Source organism: Dipodomys merriami, unplaced genomic scaffold, assembly GCF_024711535.1.
Source record: "Dipodomys merriami isolate MVZ:Mamm:240054 unplaced genomic scaffold, mDipMer1.0.p SCAF_31, whole genome shotgun sequence".
Classification (NCBI taxonomy): domain Eukaryota; kingdom Metazoa; phylum Chordata; class Mammalia; order Rodentia; family Heteromyidae; genus Dipodomys; species Dipodomys merriami.
The window spans coordinates 18,052,546-18,079,731 of NW_027204604.1; the positions used below are offsets into that span (position 1 = coordinate 18,052,546).

Below are 27,186 nucleotides of genomic sequence, written 5' to 3' on the forward strand. Positions count from 1 at the left end.
TACAAACTAGGGCATCCCCTGCCTACTTAATCTCTCCGGGGCTTAGCCTAGATAGGATGTTCAATTATGCTCAAAATACTATGGCTTTTTTATTCATCAGATCAGCTGAAAGATACATTAGAGTCGTAGGCAGCTGTTTTGCTATTCTTCTGAATAAGAAATATAATTTTTCAGGTAGGAACTCAAATTCTTAAAAAAAATGAGCTCAAGATGCAAGAAGGTTCTATAGGAATAATCTTTAAACCATGTAATAAAGACTTGGACATAAAAGCAAAGACATACAGTTTGTTTTGACTCCATTAGAAACCCTTGCTTGTATCTTCTAGGCAGTTTAAGTAAACCATGTCACAGAAGGAAATGCTGATTTTCTTTCTATACAACTTACTCCAAATAAGCTTCTGCCCTTAGACTATTTGAAAAACTTTTTTTTTTTTTTTTTGCTGGTTCTGGGACTTGAACTCAGGGCCTGGGCACTTTCCCTGAGCCTCTTTATGCTCAAGGCTAGCCCTCTGCCACTTGAGCCACAGCGCCACTTCCAGCTTTTTCTGAGTAGTTCATTGGAGGTAAGAGTCTTGTGGACTTTTCTGCCCAGACTGGCTTCAAACCACAATCCTCAGATCTTAGCCTCCTGAGTAGCTAGGATTACAGGAGTGAGCCACCAGCACCCAGCTGAAAAACATTCCTTTTAAGTAAACTAAAGGCCTTTTCTGGCTCAGGAGTGGATTATCTTTCTTCCTCTTAGTAATGGAGATGCTGCAGCACTTGATGCCCAGGGTGTGTTCTGTTACCCGGTGTGACATTCACCTGTGTACTTGCATTTTCCTACATTTGCTATGCGCTCGTTTGTTTCCTTTGCTAACTTCTTTGTCAGCTCTTGCAATTTCCCAGCGTTCTGCTCTTGGCCTTCCTACTTCTCTTCCTAATCTCCCTAAGCAATCTCGATCCATCTTAGAGCTTTAAACATCATTTCTATTTTGATAACCTCGGGTCTAAATACTTGCCACCAATCCCTCTTCTAAGCTCCAGACTCAAATATCCAACGACTTTGTAACTCCGTATGTCTTAAATGTCCAGAAGAGAATTATTGGCTATCCCAAAATAACTCGTCTTCTACTCTCCATCTTAATACATGGCATCGTTTACCTAGTTGTTCTAGATAAAACCTTGAGCATCATCCTCAATGCCTCTTTACTTCTCATATATTGGATCACCTACTAAGACATGATAGATGCTCACCAAAAAAGAAAAAAAAATGTACCCAAATCCGATCAGTTCTCACTATCTCCACTGCTACAGTATCATTGATTCCACTTAAAGTAAGGGCAGCCTGGAAGGCTCTGTGCTTCCTCTCCTCTCTCCTCAGGGTCCCTTCCCTGTGCCGTAGATCCAAGAGCAGAAACAAGATGCAACCTGTCATCTCTTACCTGGTAACAATGCAGTATTCCTTCCTATGCATGTGAAATCTGTCATCTTGTCCATAAGTCCTTCATGATCTCAGTCTAAAAGCTTCAACCCACCACCCCCTAGCCCAGCCCCTCCTCTCTGCTCACTCCCTTCTGACCTTCAAACACACCAAGGTCATCTTTGTTCAAGGCCTCTGCATTCCCCATCCCTGCTGATTGTTTCCCTCTTTCTAGAGCTCACTGTTGTCATTTGCACCTCTGCTCCATTTTACTTCTCGGAGAACTCTTCCAACCCTAGCTTGGCTAAAATTACTCCTTGCTTTCATTTTAACCAACTTTGTATTACTTCCTGATAGTTTTCAACACTTTAAAGTATGTCATTGTTCTTTTGATTACTTATTTACTGCCTCCCTTCTTCTAGAAAGAAATTAGAATTGTTGTGGGATTTTTTGCTACTGAGTTTAACAGCTTATACAACAGTACCCAACATACAGAACATACTCAACAAATAAATGAATAAGCATCTTAAAATGCTTCTAAAAGCCTACATTCAATTGGCTCATGATGATAGAATACTATCAAATTATTAGCCAGGTGTGATGACACATTTCTATAATCCCAGAACTCAGGAGTCTGAGGCACAAGGATTATAAACTGAAGGCTAACCTAGACTTTACAGAGAGACTCTGTCTGAAAAAAAAAACGTTATTATAAATAATTGTTATTTAAATTAGGTTCAAAGGGTAGATGATTCCAGAAGCTCTATCATTTCATATGAAATATATAATATAAACTTAGATTACCACTACTGAATAATCCCTTGTCAGCTATCAGCAGTCCTATCTTCAATAACCAAAATTCCCATTTGGATATGAGCCAAAGAATTGAAGGGACCGTCAGTACTGCTATCAATAGAATGTATGCCCTTTACTATTGGCCCCCTTTTTGCCTTCCCCAGAATTTATCCTTTAAAAGCATATCTGTGGACAATCTGTCTGACTAAATCCTCAAGAACTTCAACATCTTTACTCAAAAAAAAAAAACAAACAAACAAAAACAAAGTTCTGTTGGCTTGTTTCATCTGGTGTAACGGGTGAAGACCTGGCCCCCAAGTCCCTGTAGAGCACAAAGGGTGGACCTCTCACAGGTGAGGCCAGCATCCGGAGTCACACTCCATGCGGTCAGACCCGGCTCCAGCCTGCTGGGCCTCAGCCTGCCTCCTCCTTGAATCAGGTAGAATGGTAGCAGTGTAACGAACGGGGCAGCGAGAGCGAGGAAATAATACAGCAGAGAGAAAAAGCGGACTCAGGCCTGAATAATCAGGGGCTAAGCAGAAGGAGCTGAGGATGCCAGGCAGCCAGAGCGCCACTCAGGTGATAGGCACTTGGCATTCAAGCCTGACTTGCCCGTGTTCTCCCTGTGAGAGTCACAGCTCACCCTCCTGCTGCTGCTGCTGCACGAAACAGACCCAGCGCTCAGCCGCAAGGGCCGGTCTCGCTGCAGCTGCCTCCAATGGCAGCTCCCGGGGGTACTCTGGCTGTTTAGGGGCTAACCCTCCATCCTGGACACACTTCCCTGTCTGGAGAGCAGCCACACTTCCACACTCATTACTTCTGAAATGCCTCGTTTACTCCCTGGAGCTTGTTTGTGTGTGTGCTGTTGCTGGGGCTTGAACTCGGCCTCATGCCTGGCTTGGTTTCTTCACTCAACGCTGGTGCTCTACCACGTCAGCGACCCTAACATGTCTAGCTTTTTGCTGATTCATTGGAGGTAAGAGTCTCTCAGAGTGGACTGTCTAGGCTGGCTTTGAACAGGGGTCCTCAGATCTCAGGCTCCTCAGTAGCTAGGAATACAGGCACGAGCCACCAGCACCCGGCACCTGGAACTAATTTTGAGTTCTGGTAAGCATTTAATAGCAGTAACAAACCCTGTATAGCACAACTATATGCAAGGCCTCTCTCCACAGCTGCATATGGTGACTCACTGGATCCTCTAGCTTCCTGTGAGGTACAGCCAGTCACTTTCCTGGTTTTGCAGGATGGGGAACAGAAGAATGGCAAGATTAAGTTACTTTGCCCCAAAATTAAATAGCTGCTCAGTGACAGATGCAGTATTCAACCCAGGTGATCAGGCTGGGTCTAGTGACGTTCTGTAACAGACAAGTATTACCCAACTCAAAACAGCTCGCTTCTCCCTGCTCATCACTACCAACCACGGGAAAGAAGAGAGATTTCTGTTGAGCTTTTCTTCATTGTTTTTTTTTAATTTTTACACAGCTGTACTTGTTCCAAGGGTCAGATTCTGAGTGCCATGCATCCTGATGAGTGTCACCCTCCCATCACATGCCCCCCATCTTTCCAAATCCCATCCATACCTAGAGTTCAACACTTACGTAACGTATAATGACTGTGTTTGCTCAGCCTTCCTCCTCCCCTTCCTGGCCCCCCACCCCCTACACACTGCTTCAGCTCTTGGTTCTGTGGAACAGTTTTTGTAATAAAGGGAAAGGGTGGTTGTCTATGGAACCTCAATTTGGGAGGAAAATTCTTATTAGTATTTAAAACTATTATTTACTAGTGATACTTCTGTTTTTTCAATGGTATGACATTTGACTTAGAACTATTGTAAGGCACGTTTAAATTCCACCAATAGATCATTTCCCCTCCCATTTGCCCGGCTACATCACATGGGAGAATCCAGAGGGCTAGCGAAGCTTTCTGTGTTTTAAGTAGATAATAGCTCCTGATCTTTTGTCCAACAAATGCTGCTCCATTTATTCACCTCTCTGATCATATGCCACATGTGAAAACGTTGAACACTGATGGGCAAAAGTGCTTCTGGACATTTATATCTTCCAATTTTCTCTGTCTGTAGTTGATAATTAGAAGGTAAAAACAGATAACATATTTTCCCACTGAAAAGCCTTCGAACAGCAACAACAAAAAAAAGAAAGGAAAAAAAGATTAAATCAAGCAAGCCCATAGGTGTTTTTCTTGGACATAATCAAAGATTACCATTGCTGAGTTGTTTTTTAAAAAAAAAAAGTCCTTAATTTAGATTTTTTTAAAAAAACTCTTAAAAAATAAAAGTAGGGACTGACTTTTAGAGGATTTATTTGTGTGGTAATTTTTTTATTTATTTACACAATTCAATCTCTTGGATTGGAATTCCAACTCCCTGATAATTAAAAAGAGAATTTGCAATGAAATAACATTTTCTCTCTCTGCCAGACTGCCCAAGTAGTAACCGGGCTGGGCAACAGCAATCACAGAAAGTGCTGCGGAAAACTCCCAGAATAGCAATAAAAACGCCAGCATGTGTTTATTCTCCGGCAGTAAATAAAATCCCAATTATTCACACCATCCAAAGTGCATGTCCCTCAGGACCCCATCCTTCCTGCTGGCAGCTTTGGTCTGAGTCCCTATGGCAAGGCCAAGCTCCTATGGCAAATCTACAGGTGACACTGGGAGGGGCTGTCTCTAAAATATCCCCAAAGAGACCCAACTCTCAGTCTTTATTCTCTCTCTCCCAGTCAGATCTCCCTCCCTCTCCTTCTCCCTCTCCCCCCTCCTCTCCTCTCCTCTCCTCTCTCTCTCTCTTTCTCTTTCTCTCTCTCTCTCTCTCTCTCTGCAAAATGCAGACAACCCAGCAATCAAGAGAATCCTCTGACTCAGGCTGTGTGCTTTGACTTTCTTAATTCATTGCTCTTATTATCCTTAAGTCATTGCACAAAGGGGTTTCAAGTCAACAAATCAGTCTGTGAATACAAGGCTTCTTGATCCATGCCACCTCTTCCGTGGTTCTCCTCCAGTTCTTCCTACTCAGCCCCTCCCCTCCCTTTACCTGGCTGCATTGTCACATAGGTACAAGGAATGTTCTGACCCCATTAGCCATCCTTTCCCCGCTCCATTTGCATGCTTCCCTCCCTTCCACTTCCGCCCTCACCCCAACAGCCATGACAGCTCCCTTGGATTCATTTTCTTAAACCATGAGTTACTTGTTCAAAAGAATGACAGTATTCAAGTCCTCCCCTGCCGACACCACACTTCAGTTAATGCATCTGTGCAGATGTGCATACGACCCTGACCCTGTGCGTGCTTGCACATGTGACTTAATTCTTCAGTAAACTGACCAAGTTTGCATAGAAAACTTGTTTGGAGAAAACTCAGTGGTTTCCAGTAGAAGTAGCAAACCAAGACATTCCTGAAGGAATCTAGCAATTTGCTCCAACCGCTTCATCCATCAGTATAATCTTGCTAACTTCCCTATCAATCAGTCTTGTTTTTTAAATATTTCCTCACTCATCTGCTGATGACAAGACAGACATCCATTTACTTATATTTTAATAAATAAAACAGCAAGCTTCACCACCTGAGCTTCTGATTAACAAGAAAGAAGTTTAAGAAAGATTAAAAGTTTAAGAGCACGTTTGAAGTGCAACGCTCCGGGTGACCAAGAGGTTTGTCTGGTTTCTCTAAGGGTATAAATACTAACAGCACTTTGAAGACCCCCTGGGCATGGTTTAGAATGCCCTAAATGCCTTGGGAAAACATACCTTAGATTTCTAGAGCTTTTAAGGGAAGATACAGTAACTTAAAATGAAACATCCCTGAACCAAAACAACCACCACACTGTCCCTGACTTTTGAGTCATGTCCCAAAAATAACAGGATCCCTTGGCATGGCAGTAACCATACTTCTGAGTTGTTAAAAAAGATAATCAGCACAGCTTACACTTCTATTTGAGAGAAGACTTTCGGCTCTTATTAGGTAAGCAATCGCAGGTAATTCTTCTGTTCAGCAGTTCAGTCACTGTCCAGCTCGGGTGGAAATGAGCTTACACCCCAGCAGCTTCTCAGCCAGTGTGAGAACGTCTGCAGCCTTATTCCCCACAACAGCAGGAGTCACGTGTAGAATCCCAGTTCTTATATTTAGCTACTTGTTCTGTTTATTGTTGACTCACTGAAGATCCGGGGCAGAAACCACTCTGATTCTGTAAAAACAAGTCGCAGTTCCTAAGAAACCCATCATCAACATCGCTACAGAACTGTTTGACAGTTACCTCCAAAGGCAAAAGCCAATGAGCTCCATTCAGACGCTAACTCATTAACTATATTAACAACCTCTCTTGCCAATGAAAACAATAATTCACAGTGGGCTGGCAAATAAACTACCAGCTAACATGGTTAAGTAATTGCAGGGAGTTAAAACACTAGGTTTCGTGCTTTGAAACTTACAGTAAATGATCATTAAGTTCAAATTGACTACACATGAGAGAGAGAAAAAATCCTTCATTTGAGCCTTTATTTCTCTCCCAACTACTGGCCTACTTCAGTTCTTTCTTCTTTGAGGAGAGTTCTTCTTTTCAATCTGAGCTCTACCCTTCCAGTACCCATTTCCTCACTACTTGTAACCTCTGTGATAAAACTTTTACTGTTCCCGCAGCAAGGATGCTTTCATTGTAACGTAAGGAGCAGTTCCATGCACTAACCACGTCTGCTTCATACTCCAAGAGATCTGGGTTCCCTGTTGAGATAGTTACATTTCAGCTTATAGGACACCTGCCATTTGTTCTCTCCAATCACCATTATTTCTCTGTATTGCTACTCATAAACTCGCCTTCATTCTGTAGATATACTAAGGAAATCTCAATGCTGAGTTCCATGTCCTTCTTTCTTCTTTACTTGGTTTACCTTGCAAGACCCTAGGTAAGCTAGTCCTGGACTTTCAGTGACATGATTCACTCACCGCCATCCTCTGGACCTTTAGAAGTAGATGTGGCTTGTACGTCTTGTTCTCACACTGTGAATTCCTGAAGGGATGTTTTATTTCTCCCCACTTGACAAATAGGAAGTTAATAAGCTTTTACCCTGCTTGACAAATAGGAACTTAATAAACTTTTGCTGAAGAGTTTGAATTGGATGAGCTATGATAATCCGAAGATGTTTTGCTAAGCCCAGAGACCTTCTTTATTAGCTAGTCTCAATACAAACATGCTTAACATGGAGAATACCTCAAACTTTCCCTCATCCTTAAATTCAGTTACCAAGCAAAATGAGATCAATGGATTATGTTAACAAGGTGAGAAAATAGCAGTGTTTCCGGACAGGGAAAAGAAAAAGTTCTCAGGGTAGAATTTACTTCTTTCCACATGCTCTTTTCTTCTGGTCCTAAAAGTTACAAGAATAGGATTGGAAATGGATCTGGTCTGAAAATAAGGTTTTGAATAATAGCTAGTAGGTGCCATGGAACGCTGCTAACCTGTCACAGGGCTCAGTCTGGCAGATGGCACGCCAGTAGAAGCTGCCCTTTCTTCCACTCTGTGACAACTGTGATTCTTTCAGATAACACTGACTCTCTGACGGGAAGTCAGCGATGAGTTCACACCTCCTGTCCCAGCAAAGCCCGACAAACATTTGCTATACTAGACAGAAGCCAAGTTTAGAGAGAAACTTCTTTTATTTTTATGTTTTTTCTTTTTTTATTGTCAAGGTGTTGTACAGAGGGGTTTCAGTTACATAAGTAAGGTAATGAGTACATTTATGTGCCAGTCCTGAGGACTGAACTCAGGGCTGGGGAGCTGTTCTGGAGCTTTTTTTCTGTTCAAGGCTAGTGCTCTTCCACTTGAGCCACAGCTCCACTTCTAGCCTTTCTGGTGGTTAATGGAGATGAGTCTCACAGACTTTCCTGCCCAGGTTAGCTTTGAACCTAATCCTCAGATCTCAGTCTCCTGAGTAGCTAGAATTATAAGGCCTGAGTTACTGGCGCCTGGCAAGAGAGAAATTTGCTCTGATGTATTTCTGCCCATGCAATGCTGACTGTGAACTTGTAGAAGAAAGCTGAGGGCTGTGGCCCTGAGGAAGGTCACATCTCATTTACAGGAAAGCACTGAGTGTTAACAGATTGCTTTCCCTGGGAAGGGGAGAAGACTCAGAGGCTGAAGCTGTGTCATGGTGTCTCTAAGCACACAGAGTAGATGCATGAAATCTCCCCCAGGTTTAAAACAGGTGCTGACTGCGGGGCTCCAGTGGTCGAGCACTTGTTTAGTAAGAGGGGTGCCTTGGGTTCAATTACCAGTACTGCAAAGAAAGAGTCTGGGGAGGGAAGGAGGCGCACAATGGGATCACCAGGAAAATATGGAGAAGATCATGTGCTGCTCGGTTCTAAACTTAAGTCATTCACTCACGCTGTTGCATACGTGGGGGCCTTTTTAAGATGAAAATAATTCTTCATTATTGTTTTATGTTGATAAAAAATAAAATAAAAATACTAGCTGGCCAGGCACTGGTGGCTCATATCTATAATCCTAACTACTCAGGAGGCTGAGATCCGAGGATCATTGTTCTAAGCCAGAGCAGGAAGACAAATCCAAGAGACTCTTATCTCCAATTAACCAGCAAAAAGTTCAGGGGTGGAGGTGTGGCTCCAATGGTAGAGAGCCAACCTTGAACAAATAAATAAAGCCAAGCAAGAGCAGAAGACCCTGAGTTCAAGCCCCAGTACTGGCACGCACAAAAAATAAAGAAGACTAGCTATATGGAAGTTATTGCTATATCAGATTAACTATCTTAACATGGCATCAGATCTACACTGTGTAAATAGGCTTTATTAATCCTGGCAATCAGCTGGCAATTAAGTGGATCCTAATGAGTGTATCTATTAGTCACAAAATAAATCCTCAGTGAACACATTCTCCATCCCAGGCCATGCTCCTAATGCGATAACCCCTCCCCCCTAGTATCCTAAGCTCTGCAACGTGCATACATGCATGTTTTACCTTGGGTTTTTATCAATAATGAGGTAGATAAGGCAGGTGCTACTGATGCAATTTGCTAATAAAAATGTGATATGTACACAAAGAGAAGAAACGTGAACCGTAGATTTCTTTAAACCACAGATCAATATTCCTCTTTTATCCTCCTCATTTTGCAGGTGAAGAGAGACTTAGAAACCTGACATACCACGTATAACATGGTGCAGATATTCAGCATTTAGCTTCTAAAATCCTCACTCTTGGTCATTACCATTGGTGAAGCATTAGAACAAATCTTTGCGTGAACACATCTGCACAATTTTGAATGCTGAAGGTGGAAAGAATGTTGGAAGGTTGAAAGAATTTAATGCCTGGACAACCAGGAAAAATTTACCTTGACTGTCAGTGATTAGCCAAGAATTCTGCAAATATAAATTAATGTCTTCCAGTAGTGTAAGAAAAAGTCTAACACAAGAGTTACAAGAGCCAAATTCTAAATAAATATGGAGAGATAGAAATCTTCCAGTTCCTTTGTAAAAAGCATCCAGTATAAAGGTTTCTAATAAAATTAGAAATGTTAAATGTTAAAGTTTATATAAGCAAACCTCTTCTTATGCTGTAATTTTTCTAGTACATCTATAAATATTTGACATTTTTTCTTGCAATTGTATAAAAAAGAAATCAATTCACTGCCAAACTTTAAATTGTGTAAGTTATTTTAGATTTTCTTTAAAATCTTATGGGCAGTTTATTCTGTTTTTATCCTGGTAAAAGCCAGGATTTTGAAAATCTTTACTTCTGAAGTGTTAGGCTTAAGCTGTATTTGTGAAAATCTAAGAAAGAAGGATAGAGGAAAAGTAAAACTTCTTCAAGTTGAGTTATTGATTTATTGCCTATACACACCTTGATATTTTTATATCAAAAGATACCCTTTCTCCTATATTTTAATCAATTCAAGAAAAATTGAGCAAACAAATACATATGTGGTATAAGTAAAAAAACATTTTTAAGTCTTTTAGAAATCCAAATAAGAAGACAAGCAAAAGAAAGCCTTGTTTCCAATTACTTTTGCAATATGGACTAAACTCCCATTTTAAGATAATACATATTAAATGTTTCCTAAAGAAAACGGCAATTGCTGGTCAGGATCTGAAAATTCAAAATTCCAAAGGAGAAGAAAAAGAACCTGAAGATCTAAAAGAATTCCTGTGAACAACTAAGTTTAACAAAGCAAAATGAATGCCAGGGAGCTGGAACTGGTGTTGGAAGAGGGTGGAGGAAGAGGAGGCAGATAGATGGGGGGAGGGGAGGAAATAGTATTCAATGTTCATATGTGGACATGGAACTAGGTAACCCCAGAGGAGGGGTGGGGTTGGGAGAGATCGTGGACACAGATGAAAAGGGTGAGCTCCATCAAGACACGTCGTACTCAAAACCTGATATGTTGACTTGAAGCCCCTTTGTACACTATTTAAGCATTAAAAAAAAAAAAACAATTATGTCTGGCACTGACAGCTCATGCCCATAATCCTAGCTACTCAGGAGGCTGAGATCTGAGGATCGTGGTTCAAAGTCAGCCCAGACAGGAAAGTCGGTGAGCCTCTTATACACAATTAACCACCAGAAAACTGGAAGTGGAGCTGCAGCTCAAAGTGGTAGAGTGTTACCCTTGAGCAGAAACCCTCAAGGACAGCACTCAGTCCTGTGTTCAAGCCCCACAACTGGAAAAAAGACAGAAAGAAAAGGTAGACTACCGATTTTTACTATCGCAATTTAACATTTGTGGAATTTTTAAGGAATTTTACAAGCATCCTTTGAGTCTCACTATCCTCCTACAATTTTAGGACAAAGAGAAGGCATGATGATTAAAAACAGTGCCTTTTGTGCCAGGCACCCGTGGCTCACGCCTATAATCCTAGCTACTCAGGGGATGAGATCTCAGGATCACAGTTCACAGGCAATCCTGGCAGGAGAGTCCATGCGACTCTTATCTCCAATAAACCAACCCCCACCCCCTCAAAAAAAGCCAAAATTGGAGCTGCAGCTCAGGTGGTTGAGTGAAGCCTTGAACAAAAGAAGCTCAGAGACAGTGCCCGAGCCCTGAGTTCAAGCCCTAGGACCGGCACAAGAAAAACAAACAACAACTGTGTAGCAAGAGCTTTTGCTTTCATGTTCTTTGGGAAGAAATCACAACTATACTTTTATCAACGTCTCACTTTTTTCCTTCCTTTAACAAGTTTCTAGACATCTCTAAAGAATAACGAAAAGGTAACTTCGCAGTCCTCAGACGTCTCTACTCCGCATGGAGTAAATTACCACCTCTTTGAGGCTACCAAACTGTCATGAGCACATCTCTTATGGTGCTCGCTACAAAATGCTGTGACTATTTGTATCCGTGTATGTCTTAATGTGGGTGCCGAGGGGGAGAATAATTCTGATTTCTTTGGCACTCAGCAGGCACTAAATAAAATCTATTAAGTAGGTGGCATTGCGCTGGGAATTATACATACAAAAGCAAGGAAAGAGCGCAAAGAGGGTTTCTGCCTTCAAGAAGTTTAATATCAACACCAGAAACAAGTCCCGGGGCACGCTTGGCTTCATCACTTGCCGTGTTGTATAAATCTATACTTCTTTTCCTCTCCAGTAAGTCTTAAAGTACCAGAACACAGATAGTGGGAATGGTTTTGGAAAGAACTATAATACAAGTCCATCATAGTATAACTAGTTCACTAATTGTTTGCAACTTAGAAGGTTGTATCTGATTTACAGCCCCATCTCGCTTCCAGCCTGCCTGCTTCAATCAATTGGTCATCTGTGTTTATTATGCCTGTTTCCCCTGCAGATCCACGAAAGGAAAAAGACGGCCGTGGATCACGTCTCAACTTCCTTGTAGGTCTCAAATCTAACAGAAGCTGAAGCAGCCTCCACGCTTGGTGAGAAAACTGGGGCAAATCCTTTCCTCTTCTGGACCCAAGGTCAGACTCTGGAGAAGCGTACCTGGACACAGGTGCCCAGGCTTCCACACTCAAACACTACCAGCTGCCTGATCGAATACACGGCACCTCTGAGGATCTTTCCACCCAAAGTCTTTTGTAATTATAACAATTAAAAGGAAACCTTGCTCCAGGAATGTCTCTGGGGATTTCCATCTGGCCAGAAGTTTCAGACTTGCGATAAAAAGTCATTTTTTTCTAGGTGTCAGCTGATCTCAAGCCTTTAAATAAATTTAAATAAGCCTTGCTGATTTCCCCAAAGTCCACAGTGTTCCCTCCTCCTCTCTTGACTGGGACACTTCATCTTTTAGTGCTTGAATCATGGGCTCCTAAACTCCCTGACCAAGAGAGGTCACCATGTCTGCTCAGGCTTCTTTCTACACAGAAATGAGACACACATTTATCTCAACAAACCAGCTTCAGGGGATCCTACAGCTGGGCTATTTTACACCCTTTCTATTGTGAGAAGTCATAAGTCAGCTCATCCTGCATTTCAGGACATGAACACTGGCTGAGTTAATCAAGAAACACTTATTAAAGTCTAAGTTGAATCCTTTTAAGGAAAAATAGTTGAATAGACACACATACTTCATCTTTCTGGGAGAATTATAATAATAAGACTACCACACTGATACAAAACAAATTTAGTCCAACTAGTAAACATATTTTTAAATACATAGTAATCTGTAGAGACAGCTAAGTAAAAGGAGTAAAGCAATATAAAAAGACAAGAAAATGTGAAGAGGAAAAATATCAGTGTACATCATTATTAAGATGTTTCAGTTCCTGTACTTATTATTTGTTCTATTTATATTCTGCTTATCTTTTGTGGTAATATAAGTTTGAAAGCTTAGTGGTTTAAAACAGCACCTTTTAAACTATTGTCATTGTTCTGTGAGCCGATCATTCCGGCAGGGCTCAGAAGAGCAATTCTCTTGCTCACACGGAATAAAGTGACTTCATGTGTACCCAGCCACCCTTTCATGACATGAAAGGTCAGGAGATGGACTCAGTGTGCATTTTTAGCCAGAATATCTACCAACAGCCTCTCCATTGGCCTCTGATTTTGTGGCTCAAGGCTCTCAAGAGATAATATTCCAAGAACACTAGGAAAAATCCCGAAGATCTCCCTTGACCTGCCATCAGAAGCCCGCCTAGCCACCTCCACCAGCGCAAGTCACTAAGGCCGTCCCAGACGGAGGAGGAAGGGCTGACGCAGAGCAGCTGGCTTTTATTTCACCTCCTCCCTCTCCTTCCTCAGGATTTGGGATAACCTGTTATTTTTAAGTGAAAAAAGTGTAAAGATGAACTTAAAAATCAGTAGCTGGGAAAACCTATTCTGGCCCCTGCCCATCTTTTGGCTTTTTATGCCATTGACGAACTTGCCACATACAATAAGGAATCAAACCTAGCATTCTGGTTTCATTCGTGAATTCCGAAGGACAATGGCATCATGTCTTCTGCAAGAACTTCACAGGCACTCTTAACAAATGAAGGAAGTTCACTTCTATGCTGCGTCCTGTGTTTTATTATAAAGAGATAGTGAACATATCTCAAATGCCATTACTAGACCTATTAAGATTATATGACTACTATCATTTATTCTTAGAACATGATGTCTCATGCTGATTCTCTTCTATTGATAATTTATACTTCCTAGTAGAATATGCATTTGACTTAGGTTCTAAGATTTCATCTAGGAGTTCAGTATCTCTAGTTATGATGGCCTAGGTTTTCCCATTTTCTAATACATTTATCAGAATTTGCTGAGTTTATTCAGATCTCGATGGGGGAATGAGGACAATTGGGTTTAACTGGGTTTAACTCTCTTCCATTTTTTTGCAGGGGGGGTTTGGTCGTGGGGCCTGAACTCTGGGCCTGGGCACTGTCCCTCAGCTCTTCAGCTCAAGGCTAGCGCTCTACCACTTGAGCCACAGCGCCACTTCCGGCTTTTTTCTTTTTGCTTATGTGGTGCTGAGGAATCGAACCCAGGGCCTCAGGCATGCAAGGCAAGCTCTCTACTACTGAGCCTCCCAGCCCTCTCTTCCATTTTCTATGGCTTCGCTTTCCTTTCTGAACAAGTTTGAACAATCCAGCGCTAAAGTCATTAAATGGGACAGAACAAGAAAGCGTCCACGGGGTCTGGAAGGAGCCTGTCAGAAGCAGAGATCCCACCCAAAACAGAGGAGGGGAGAGGAGGGAAGAGGGACAGGGCGACGGGGAGAAGGGAGAGGAGGGCGGGCCCACTCTTGCGCCTTCTTTCCCTCTTATCCCCCAGCCCGCGGGCTGCTGCTGCCCACAGCCAGGTGCTGCCCTTCAGTTAACCCTTTAGAAATTCCTCCCATGGACACCCCCCCCAGGTGGGCACTATTATTCTGGGTGATTCTCAGTCCAATTAAGTAAGCCATGGAGTCTGGCCATCTCCGAGCCCATCCGAGAAAGCCCTTACAGCTTTGGGAAAGGATTCACGCGCTGACTGGCTGGGCACAGCCAAGGCCCACATGATGAAATCAGAGCAGCACAGAGCCAAGAGAGCCCCAGGGCCAAGAGCAGCTGAGGCTGGCAGCTGGGCTCTGGCGGAGGGAGCGTGGCAGGCGGAGCCGGGGCTCCATGGGTGAAGAAGGCCCTGCGGTGAGCCACCCAGCACAGGAGAGCTTCAGTCCAAACACAGGGGGGGTGATGTCCAAGGAAGGGAAACATGGGGGGCGGTGAGTCAAATACAGGGGGTTCATCAGACTATAAATAGTCCCCTGAGCATGTCCAGCCATTCACACTGCCCACTAGGGAGAAGCATGGCACGTACCTAGATCCTGGCTTTCTGAAGTCCATTTTCCCCCTAAAAGAAACCAGGGCTCTTTGGAAAGTAATTGACTCCGGGGCTGGAACAAAATAATAATACAAGATGAGCCTAGACCCTATTCCTGTTGCCCCAGAAAGCCAGGATAAATAGTACATAATTGAAGGGACAAGTGAAGCGCACGTAGAAACCAGCACACAAAGTCTAGACTGGGGTAAGGCAAGAGACACGGGCAGCAAGCACAACGGAAGGCCCCTCACAGACAAGTCCTCTGAGTACCGTGTTCTCTTGTATAACGCTGAGAGAGAAAAAATATATAATAGCCTGCCGAAAATCCTGCCTTCAGGCCGCTGTCGCTCTGGCGCTCCCTGGGCATAGCCAGAGTCTGGATTCTTTCCCTCTTCCTCACTTCCTTGTGGACCCTAAACTGTAAGTGTTGGCCACTTTGCCTAAGTTTTCAATTGTTCTATATGAAAAGTCATTCAAACCGGGCACTGGTAGCTCACGCTACCAGGAGGCTGAGAGAATGGAGGATCACGGTTCAAGGCCAGCCCAGGCAAAACGTGCATAAGATATCACTTCTCAAATAAGATGCAAGGGTGTGTGCCCGTCATTTTAAGTTCTATGGCAGGTCGAAATAGGAAGGACCAGCCCGGGGGAGGGGGGGGGGATGTTCATAAGACTCCATCTCCATGGAAGAAAACTGGGTCTGGTGGCTTCTGCCTGTCATGCTAGCTACAGAGAAAGCCTAATGCAGGAAGATTGTGAAGTAGGCAAAAATATTAGATGATATCTCCAATATTAGCAGTGCAAAAAGGGCTGGAGGTGTGACTCTGTGGCAGAGGACCTGCCTTACAGTAAGTAAGATGTCCTGAGGTCAGAACCCCGATATGATCGAAATATCTTTAAAGGTTACTCAAAGTATTTCAATATCTATTAACTCCTGCCACACCGACTCAATATTCTCTTTTGGCTTTCTAATGGCATTCCCACGTGCTTCCTCTTTCTCTCTTTGGTCAGTTTCTGCTGAGATTTGTTGCTTTTGTTAATTAAAGTGTGTCCAGTCTTTGCATTTGTTTCTGCTCTCTACCCATGCCCTCCCTTCTCCTTTCCTTGAATTGATCCTGCTGTCCTTTCTAACTTTCAAAACAAGATGTCCAGCTTATTAAATTACAGCCTCTCCTTCCTCCTAGCCAAGTTAAGACTACAAATCTCCACCTAGGTATTTCTTTAGCAAAAGATATGCATACGCATACGCATGGATAGGAAACAAAATGTGTTTTCATTATTCCTTAGTTCGGTATATAGTCTAGTTTCCATTAGGATCTCTTCTTTGAGTCTTGAATTATTCAACAGTAAGCAGTACACTCATATATATATATATATATATAAAATATGCAAATTTTTATGTACATGAGAAGAAACATGAGTTGGTGATGGCAAAGGCTAAGCTTCAAAAACCAAATAAAGAAAAATTAAAGTAGCTCCAGAATGGAGGCCGCGCACCTCTCTCCCAGGTGGGGGTGCTGCCCACCCCAGGGGCCGGCCACACTCCAGGAATTCCTGCCTTGCTGCTCTCTAGCTTCCAAGGTGCGGTCCTGTCCTTTGAAGCAGCAGCACCAAGGAGCTAACTACCCAGAAAGGACATCTGCATCTCAGCATGTGGACAGGGGCAATGAAAAAATAAATAATAAATAAATCACCGGCCATTTCCTCTTTAAAGCATGTCACCAGCAAGTTGCACCAAACGCTTTGACTCCAAAATTTCCCTCCAGACCTAGGGGCAAGGATGGCTGGATCCCGGGGATTCTATCCACAGCTGAGAGAGTGCTGGTCCTCAGAGGAAGAGGGAGGACAGAAGGCATCGGGTTTGTTCTGCCCTGGGGCTCTCCGTTATCACCATGTTGGTGCACTGTAGTAAGAGAATGTGCTCAGCACAATCTCAACTGCTTGTCATGTCCTGAATGCAAACAGCCTCCTAAACGTCAATGTACGTGTCTCCCTGTGTATTTGCAGAGTGCCCAGGCTCTTCCATTGCTCTGGGCAGCTTCCTATGCATGTCTGGTTGATCGATACTGCTAATTGTGCTGTTCAAATCTGTTTCTTTATTCTGATGTATTGTCTGCTTCACTCAACATTTACAGAGATCGTTTGGTTTGTATTCATGGTTTGTATTCATGCTATGGTGCTAAAAGTCATTCTTCCATGCTGCCAATCTTTTTACTTATTTATTTGCTTATTGCCAGTACTGGATTTTGAACTCAGGGTCTCCCACTTGCTCAGCTTTCTTGCTCCTAGCTGGTGCTCTACCACCTGAACCACACCTCCAGCCCAGCTCTTGGAAATTAGGTCTTTGTTGTCAATGTTTGCCTTCCATATTTGGATGCTATTTTCCGATTTATAAGTGTAGAGTTCGCGCTTCCCAGGGATTTGATTCCTTTGCCAGTATGGAATAACCTACCAACAATTTATTTTAAAGTCTGCATTTTGTATATAGTTTTCTAGCCTATACCATCTTTCTATCATTAATACCTATTTTTCTATTTTTCACTTCTAAACAATTCTATATCCTGATGTTTCCATTGTCCCTTTTATAAATAAATAAGCTATACTATACATTTAGCCTAGTCGGCTAATTAAAAGACATTTAAATGAGTTATAATATTTATATCTAAGATGATTATTAATACATAGATTCATTTCTAATGTCTTATATTGGTCATTTCCATATCTTTGTTTTGTTTCTCATCTTTCAAATTGAGTTCTGTCCTTTATTGAATTCATTATTTCTATTCACTCAGAATAATTCAGTAACTATACATTCTAAATTTTAAAATTTTAGAATCCATATTTTGATGCCTTCTCGAGAACTACGGTCTAACAAACTTTAAATTCTTTAACTGTATACTGACCTGCTACCCAATGCTACATATGCTCATGTTTAAACTTACAAATGAGACTTATTGAATTTATATAATGTTTGATTAGACTTAGCATTTACCTATTGAATTATTTCTTACCCATTCTTTTTGTACTTCTTCATTCTAGTTTACAGCCTAGCATTCTTTTTTGTTTGCTTCTAGAATCATTGTATTTCTTTCTGAGAAGATGTTCAGGATGAACAATAATTGGGATCGTTTTTATTTTATGGGTTTATAAATAGCTTTGTTCACTATTTTTACAATAAAAAAGTATTTAAAAATTAAAAAATAAAAATACCTTTGTTTTGCCCTTGTGTTTGAAGTCTTTTTAACTGCTGAATATAGAAACCATTTTCTCCCAAAGCCCTTGAAGACACGGTTGCCATGTGCGCTCACTGCCCTGCTGCTGAGGAGTCTACACTAACTTCCTGTTCCTCCCTTTTGGCTGCTCTACACCAACTTCCTGTTCCTCTCTTTGGCTGCCCTGTCCTGTGTTTTTCTACACCATGTATAGTCACTTGTTGTTCTTGAATATGTTGGATTTTTTTTCATCTGACAAGTGTGATCTTTTCAGCAATTCTAGAAAATTCTCAACCATTAACTCTCATATTCTATGTCCCTGCTCTCTTCATTCTCCACAAGCTACAAAACCAGCACAAGAAAATAGAGGAAGATGTTTCAGGAAATGGGAATAAGCAAGAACTTTCTGGATAGAGCCACCCCCTCCCAAAACACAGAAAGCAAAAGAAAAAATAGACATAGACTGACATCAGACCAAAAAGTCTTCACACGGCCAAGAAAATCAGAGTGCAGAGACAACTTTCAAAGTGGGAAACAGTACTTAGCAACCTGAACACATAAGAAATTCATCTCCAGGTAGCTTAAGAAATGTAGACAAAAGATGGAGAGAGAATCAATGGAAAAGCCAAAGACTCAATAAAAAGTTCTTTTTGGGGAGAAGGATCTCGTCGGGTCTCTCCCGCCTGCGCGTAGGAGGCATCCTCGCTAGAAGGACCAGACACTGTCACACCCCTCATTCTCATAATCTAGGGTCCCCTTCCCCAGTGGCACAGCGTACTTCAGAAGACCAGGCCACTACCACCTCAGACCCTGCCGGCATCATGGCCTGTGGGAGCAGTGAACAGTGATGCATCTCTGATCCACAGCTCTCCTAATTCCTGTGAGATCTACATGTAAAAGTCAATGCCAAAGCTGAGCACCGTTGCTGGCCTCTGTAATATCAGCAACTCAGGAGGCAGAGATCAATAGGATGACAGTTCAAGGCTACCTCAGGCAAAATTTATCAAGACATTATCTCAACAAAGCAGCTGAGCATCGTGGCATGGTTTTATAATTCCAGCTATAGAAGAGGCAAAAGTAGGAAGATCAATACCCAGCCCAGTCTGGGCAAAAACAAATGTGAGCCCTATGTGAACAATAGTTAAATCTAAAAGGGCTAGCGCATAGCTCAAGTAGTATGCTCATTAGATGTTTTTCTTTTTTTTTTTAATCCAGTACCTGATTTGACTTTTACTGATGAATTCTACAAAGCATTTAAAGAATTAACTTCAATTTCTCTAGAGTGTCCCAAGAAAACAAAGAAAAGAAAAACTAAGTGGAAGAAATCCTGCCAAACACTTTTACAGTGCCACCATTGACCTAGTACCAAAACCAAACAAGGCACAAGGAAAAGAGGAAACAATTGGCCCGTATTCTTGATGAATAGAAACTCAGTAATGTACTGGCAAACCAAAATCAACAGCCCATCAGAAAGATCACTAATTCCAAAGACGCAGATACAACTCAACATGTGCACATCAATGAGCATGCTAAACACACATCAAAAATGAAGGACAAAAACTACACATTCATCTCAGTAGGTATAGAAAAGAGACTCTCAATAAGATTGAACATCTTACATTGATTAAAGAAAAAGATCTTCGGCGGGCACTGGTGGCTCATGCCTGTAATCGTAGCTACTCAGGAGGCTGAGCTCTGATGAGCAAGGTTCGAAGCCAGCCTGGCAGAAAAGTCCCTTTGAAACTCTTGTCTCCAATTAACCACCAGAAAACGGGAAGTAAAACTGTGGCTCAACGTGGTAGAGCGCTAGCCTTGAGTGAAAGAGCTCAGGGACAGCGCCCAGGCCCTGAGTTCAAGCCCCACAACTGACAAAAAAGAAAAATCCTCAACAAACTAGATATACAAAGAGCATGCTTCAAATTTCTAAAGTCTATATGTAAAAAAAAAAAAAAAGAGTACAACAATTATGGATGGGTGACACTGATCAAGATAAATTGACATGCTGATTGAAATCCCTTTGTACAACCACTTACAGACAGTTTCAAGAGCCGATATAAAAAATCACAACTGAAAGAACCTACTCCATTAGGTTACTGGGAAAGGAAGATGATCTGGAGCCTCTGGTGAGGAATCTGGAAGACTCTGGAAGAATCCTTCAGGCATGCTGGTCTTCCTACACTCCCAAGTCCCTAAGCTAAAAAGACTGCTCACTCACAAGTCCTCTTTGGCCTCTGGGGAACGGGAAAACTAGGGGGCCCAAGTTCTCCCCATACAGTGGCTTTGCTCCTCCAAGATGTGAAGGATCATCCAAAAGGAAGCAGCGGTGGGGACAGAGCCAGAGCTCTGAAACTGACCCACCAAGGCTACCAGGCCCTGGCTTTTCCCGCAGAAAGAGCAGGCGTTTTCGGCCGTGGCCCTGGCTCTGTATCTCCTCATTGTATCTCCCTCAGATCAGCAGCTCTTACAGAAGCAAGTCTCAGAGCAGCAACTCTTTTTTTTTTTTTTTTTTTTGGGTCCGGTTGTGGGGCCTGAACTCTGGGCCTGGGCGCTGTCCCTCAGCTCTTCAGCTCAAGGCTAGCGCTCTACCACTTGAGCCACAGTGCCACTTCCGGCTTTTTGCTTATGTGGTGCTGAGGAATCGAACCCAGGGCCTCATGCATGCAAGGCAAGCGCTCTACCACTGAGCCACCTTCCCAGCCCAAGACCAGCAACTCTTACAGAAGCAAGTCTCCCTGGTCAGCAGCCTGCCACCTCCTCCTCCACACTGCCTCCTTAGTTAGTGATGGCAAAGCTCCTAGTTCAGATCTCTCCGAATCCTCACGGCTCGGGTAAATTACCTTGCTTGTCTGAATGTCTACTATCTGTTTCCAGCTAGAGCACATAAAACAAAATAGCAAGTGAGCCTGCGAGTCTCCATGGCTAAATAAAAGTATAAAGTAGTGTTTTAAAGAATAGTTACTGAAATGAATTCATTTCCCTCACCATTTCCCACTCTTGACTCTAAAAACCTCGATGCTCATGAAATACAGTAAAATAAATAGAAGCTTCTATCAACATCGTATAACCGCACAGGTGTCAGAATCCCTCCGTCTTACCTGTATTTCAGTGGTCCATTTCAGTTCAACCACATGTATTTAGCAAGAGGCGCTGCGCTCAGCCTCTTTCTCTCTTCCTTATTTCCTCTGTCTTGAAATCTGCCTTTTCATCAGGATATTAAATAACAGCCCCCAAATTCATGATTCACAATAAATCTTTACATATCCCTACATGTCACTTATTTGCTCTGGTCGGTGGATTGTAGGTTAGATCCTTGGGTTACAGCTTCTCCACTCAAGAGGAGGTCACTGCTTTCCATGGCATTCTAACTTTTATATGACCACTAAGAAAGCGAAGCCCAAGGCCAGAATAATGTTAGTTTGCAAGTAGTATGTTTCTTATGAAGCCTGGGCATTTCACTCGGCCCCAGCCACTGAGCTAGGTGAGAACAGACACTAAAGAACAGGCAGGGTAAAGGTGTAGGAGGTGACTCACCATCTGCCAGTGTTAGATCGGGATCTCGAGGGGCAGAGAACCGAGGACACAATGGCTGTTCGCTGGGCGGCAGGCAGGCAGGGGTGGGAGTCGGCACCATCATCAGGAAGTTCAGATCCTTGTCGGAAAATCACCAATCGCAATGCCAGCATAACGCACCCTGCAAGGAACATGTAACCATAATTCAACTTGTGGTTTTGAATGAGCCACGTGAGCTCAAGGCAAAAGCCTTGGTAACAGGCAAAAGCAGTTCAAGGTGAAGTATATAACGTGTAAACTACATTGAGAACATGATTCTGAAGTTGCCTAACCTCTATTCATGGCTGCTGCCTTCAGTTTTGACTACCCTGGCTCGTGAGAGACAAAACGGTTTGCCAAACAGAGAGTCAAATCTAGACTAGAACAAATCTAGACTAGTCAAATCTCAACTAGAACAACAGTGCATAGCATTACAAACTATTAGAAATAACAGGGAATTTTTCTTAATCTAGAATGACAAGGTAGGTTTTCCATAAATAATGGGTAGCATGAGGTAGAAATGCAGTGAGTTAATTGGTCCAGTTAATAAAAAAAAGAGCTCTCTCTGAATTTAAGTTGTAAATTAATGCCTTTGAAAATCAAAAATGTATATAATCCTGCACGCAATGTAGAATAAGATTAAAGACAATAATTATACCATTTTGCATTTTCAGATGTATACATAGTTGCCAAGCAACATTCTTTTTCATAAAGCCTCATAAATATATAATACACTAAGAGTATAATCTTTTTTCTGACAGTCTTGCTAAAGGATATAAGCCATCGCCCCAAGTTTCCATTATGACCCCAAATTTTATTGACACATATTCATTTTAACTGTAGTACTTCTAGTTACCTGATGCTCAAGAGGAAAATCTCATAGCTTACCAAAAAATGAAAACAAATTCAGCTCCATTATCAGTGTCTCCCTGTGTACCCAGTATGTCAGTAATTTTTTTCTGGCTCTAATAATGCCAAACATATGTATTTTGCTTTTGCCACTTACATTGAAAAATGAGAACATTCTCACTCCACGCAAGTATTCATAGGTTTTATCCCCTTCCTATTTCTTAAGAATTTCAGTTGGTTTGTCTTGGCATTCTTAAGGGGGAAAAAATGTACATTTAAGAAAATGTATGATCTATGACTCACCACAAAGACTTCTCTTTAAAACCATTATCCAACTGATTATAGTATGGGAGAGAGAGGAGAGGGGACACTGAACCTATTGGAACGCAATACTTTGCAGTCCATCTGTGCTTAGCACCGCTGGGTGGAAAAGGACGAGAAGCCAAGTGGTCTTCATTAATGAGACGTCTTAGGCTGGAATCAGAAGACGCCACATCTGTTTTCTCTGGCCCTCCTCCCGCCTTCTGTCTCTCGTTGCCTTCTCTCCTTCCCAGGGTTCTGCCTGACAGATTGAGGCCCAGAGAAACCCAGAGTACCTTAGCTGAGCATCTACCTATAACACCGCGAGAGAGAGACGAGGCTTCTGGGAAGCTCAAAGCCACCGCAGGTGAAACTTCTGTTCCCATGCCAGCCTTCAGAGCACAGGGAGAGAGCGGCTACCACAGGCTTGCAGAACTCTGCCCAGCCTCGGGATAATCAGGATGCTTGTGAACAGGGTCCGCTTCCACAGCGCGCACTCAAGGTTGACTGCCAAGTTCTTCCCTATCAGGATGGTCTATGAATAGCAGATAATGAGTTGTTTAGAAAAACAAGTCTCTAATGAGCCCACACTAGAAGTCATTAGGACTTAAGTCGGCTGTCTTCCTAGATAAGAGGTTGGCTGTGAAATGCTGGTGTCACAAGTCCCAGGCTCTGGAGAAGCCACCGGAAAAGTGGAAGCCATGACGGTGGTGCCCCTGCCCTCAAGAGATTAGGAAGAGAGCCGTGCATGAGCAGGCAGGCGCCTAGCCTTCTGCTTCCAGTATTGTGACCCTGAAAAACGCAGCCGATTAGAATACCTGAAATGCTAGATCTAACCTGTGCTTGGTTAAAAAAAAAAAAAAAAAGCATTGCTAAATTGGCAGAAACAACAACAACAACCTGCAAGTCTAACTAGGATGTGAATGACTACCAAAGGGGCTCCCCTACCCGGCTTCTACCAATTCCAGATCCCTCTCTCCCTCCCCGCTCCATGGCTTCACCAAGGTCTGAAGGGGTGGAAGGACATTCAGGTGTAGGGCCTACCCAGAGTGAGGAACTTCCTAGAATTTTATCTGAATTTCCTTAGAAAAAGTGCAAGTCCAAAGGCCACTCATCCCACATGGAAAGGTCATCAAAATCGACTTTAAAAGGTAGACACCGGTAGCTCACACCTGTAATGCTGGCTACTCAGGAGACTGAGATCTGAGGATCGCTGTTCAAAGCCAGCCTGGGCAGGAATGTCCGTGAGGCTCTATCTCCAATTAACCATCAAAATGCCTGACACGTAGGTATGGCTCAAGTGGTACAGCACCAGCCTTGAGTGAAAGGTTCAGGGATCATGCCTAGACTCTGCGTTTAAACCCTAGTATTTACACACACACACACACACACACACACACGAACATGAACTACTGCAAAAAACTGGAACAAAATTTTCTAAAACTACTCTTATTTGATAAACTATTATTTTAACTTTACTCTGAGGATTAGAGAAAAACCTGGAAGTATATTAACGAATCTATAATGACAGAAAGCACATCAGTGGTTGGCTGGGGCGGAGCAGGGGGCAGGCGGGAGGGAACACAAGGGACACAGGGTTGTGGTGGCAGTTTCACCGAAGCGCCCGCGTCCAAGCTTTTCAGATTGTACACCCATGTCTGCCAGGTTCATTGCCTGTTCTACACCTCTTATATCCCCAAATGAAATAAGACAACCAGTCGTGACCGTGCGTGGACTTCCAGTTCCTGAAGCACTGTAAGTAGGCCAGCCAGAGAATCGGGACCTCGTTAGCAGCACCTACTACCAGCTTGGCCAAGCAAGAAATGGAAACTAAATATAATCAAACATCTACTGTTCCTTCCCCGATAAAAAGCACAAGAGAAGGAAGCGAAGAGACAGATCCAAATGTAGCACATTCTACAAATCGTGACCCAGTTTCTACAGGGATCAAAGACAGGAAAGGGAGGGGTCCCTGGTAACTTGTTCTAGATTCCATAGGAAAAGAAAAAGCTTCCCCCCCTAAGGGCAGCCTGGCGGTTCCTGCAACGCTAGTAAGTTGTGTTAGGATTCCTTTTCAAGTCCTTGGGAACAATTTGAGAACTGGAACAACTTGACTAGATACTTGATATCCCAGGAAAACTACTGCTGGCTGTGTTCAATGTAATGAAATGTCCTTCTTTAGATGCATTTTGAATGACCTCGAAATAATATAATGTCTGGGATTTTCCTTAACATATTTCAAAAATGTATTTTAAAAGAAAATGAAAGCCAAGGCTAAAGCATAAATAAATGTGGCAAAGTCTTGAAATTCTGACTGATCGATCTTGGCTGATGGACATGTATTCTTCTTTAGATGGGTACTGCTTTTGTGCGTGTTTGAAGTGGTCGTTTTTAACAGGGCACAGTAGCACATAGCTATAGTCCCAGCACTTAGGAGGCTGAGGCAGGATTGTAAATGGAAGGCCAGCTTGGGCTGCACAGTGAGAAGCGGTCTCCAAAACAATCAAAAGCCAGAGCAGTTCCATTCCTTTATGAAACTGCGCAAAATTCACCCGTGTTACAATAATGTTTACGCAAAATATACAATCAGTTCAATTACCATATTGAAACTTGGGCTTACTATACAACAAAGGAATACTTTAAATTATCACTACCGTATCCGGTGGGTGGAAATATTGGCAGCATGAGCACGAAGTAAAGCCAGACTTCTAGAAGTTTCTCCTTACTGCCTCCATCACTGCCCACATGCGCAAGGCAGCAGGGCAACCTACAAATTCATCTCCTCTATGTCCATCAGTAGGAGCGCGGCCTTTAAGCCCCCTCCAGGGAAGATTTGGGCTCAAGGCCAGGCCCATGGAAGAAAGTTTCAAGCGATCTTTTCTCAACCTTTACCTGGGTATGGTAATATACTCCTCTCTCCTGGCTTAAGGGAGGCTGAGAAATGGAGGAGCAAGAATCGAGGACAGCCCCAGGCAGGAAAGTCTATACCAGCTGCGCGGTGAAGCCTGAACCGGGAAGATCAAGGAGCCAGTACACTGCTGGGCAGGAAACAAGATTCTAGCTCCAAAATAACCAGCACAAAAAGGGCTGGGGGCATGATTCAGTGGTAGAACATTTGCCTTGCAGACAGGAGGCCCTGAGTTAAAAACTCCAGTACCACAAAGGAAAAACAAAACAAAAGTCATTCTAGGAGGAAAAGCTTCACCTCTAGTATTTGGAACCTCATGTGGTCTCCTTCCCACCGGCAAAGCCTTTGGCTGAGGATGAGAAGCTCAGCTCCACTGGACTCTATTCAACGAGAGTCGAAAGAGCCTAAAAAGTCAACACCTGTCAGCATCTGGTGGAAGATTTCTTTTTGTAATTAACTGCTTTGAAGCACACGAAAATCATGTTAGCACTGAAGTCTCCAGCATATAAGACTTTTTAACCTATCCACGTTCCTCCAAAGACTTTTAATTGTTTTTAACTTAATATTCTGATCCTATCTCTGTCCACAGAGGGGCACAGGGAGAAAAGACGTCCTGAGGACAGAGAAAGACACTCCTTTGATTGTTAGATCTAGAAAAGAAAGATGAATCTTCCCAGAAGGACATCTGTGAGCTGTATTTCATACTACCTCGCTACGATGCTCAATTTGACCAGAGTTTTAAAAAAAAAATCATTTTAAAATAAATCTAGGACATCAACCTCTCTTTCTCTCCCTGACATCTCTAAAGAAGTCCTCATGTTCAAAAGATACTAAAATTTCTACTTTTAATTAGCTGCCATATTGAAGTGAACCCCACAAACAGCTTAAAAGGGCTCCCCACCCAGGAAACTGTGTGCCACAAAAGCCAAGATATCCAAAGTACAAAACGCCACCGGTCCCTTTCACAGTCCAGCCCGCACCGTCGTAGTTGGGATGCGAGACAGACGGAGATGAAAGGCAATTACAAATTTCCCTTCCATCCTTCCTAAAGCTTTTCCATCTCCACCGCTTCGGGAGGCCAGCCACCAGAGAGTGAGCACACAAGAATTAAGACAGCCGCGATCTGAGTCCATCTGACAACTTTTTAAGGGATGCTCCCAGACCTGGATATATGCTATTGCTCCAACAGCTGCCGATACTTATATCGGAATTTATCACTCACTGGAGATTGGGGCACATTAGCAAAAAAGAAAGAGAAGTCTTTCTGATCTTCAGACAGGAAGGAGGATAAAAATTGTGCCTGACAAATGGACTGATAACCCCCAATGTAGATCAATGTTGTGGACTTTTATAAACTTGGACGAGAGGGAAGAACCGTCAAGTGGAGCTTTTGTTTTATACAACGTGATCTATT

At 42.8% G+C, this 27,186-nt stretch overlaps 1 long non-coding RNA gene across 2 annotated transcripts in view; it reads right to left on the reverse strand.

The window, feature by feature from the left end:
- Positions 1-6,286, reverse strand: part of LOC138841036 (uncharacterized) — a 611,708-nt gene extending 605,422 nt beyond the window's left edge. For both annotated transcript variants that reach the window (XR_011376304.1, XR_011376303.1), the window contains exon 1: positions 6,137-6,286. This is a non-coding gene — a long non-coding RNA (uncharacterized lncRNA). The remainder of the gene's footprint in view (positions 1-6,136) is intronic.
- Positions 6,287-27,186: the final 20,900 nt, after the last annotated feature.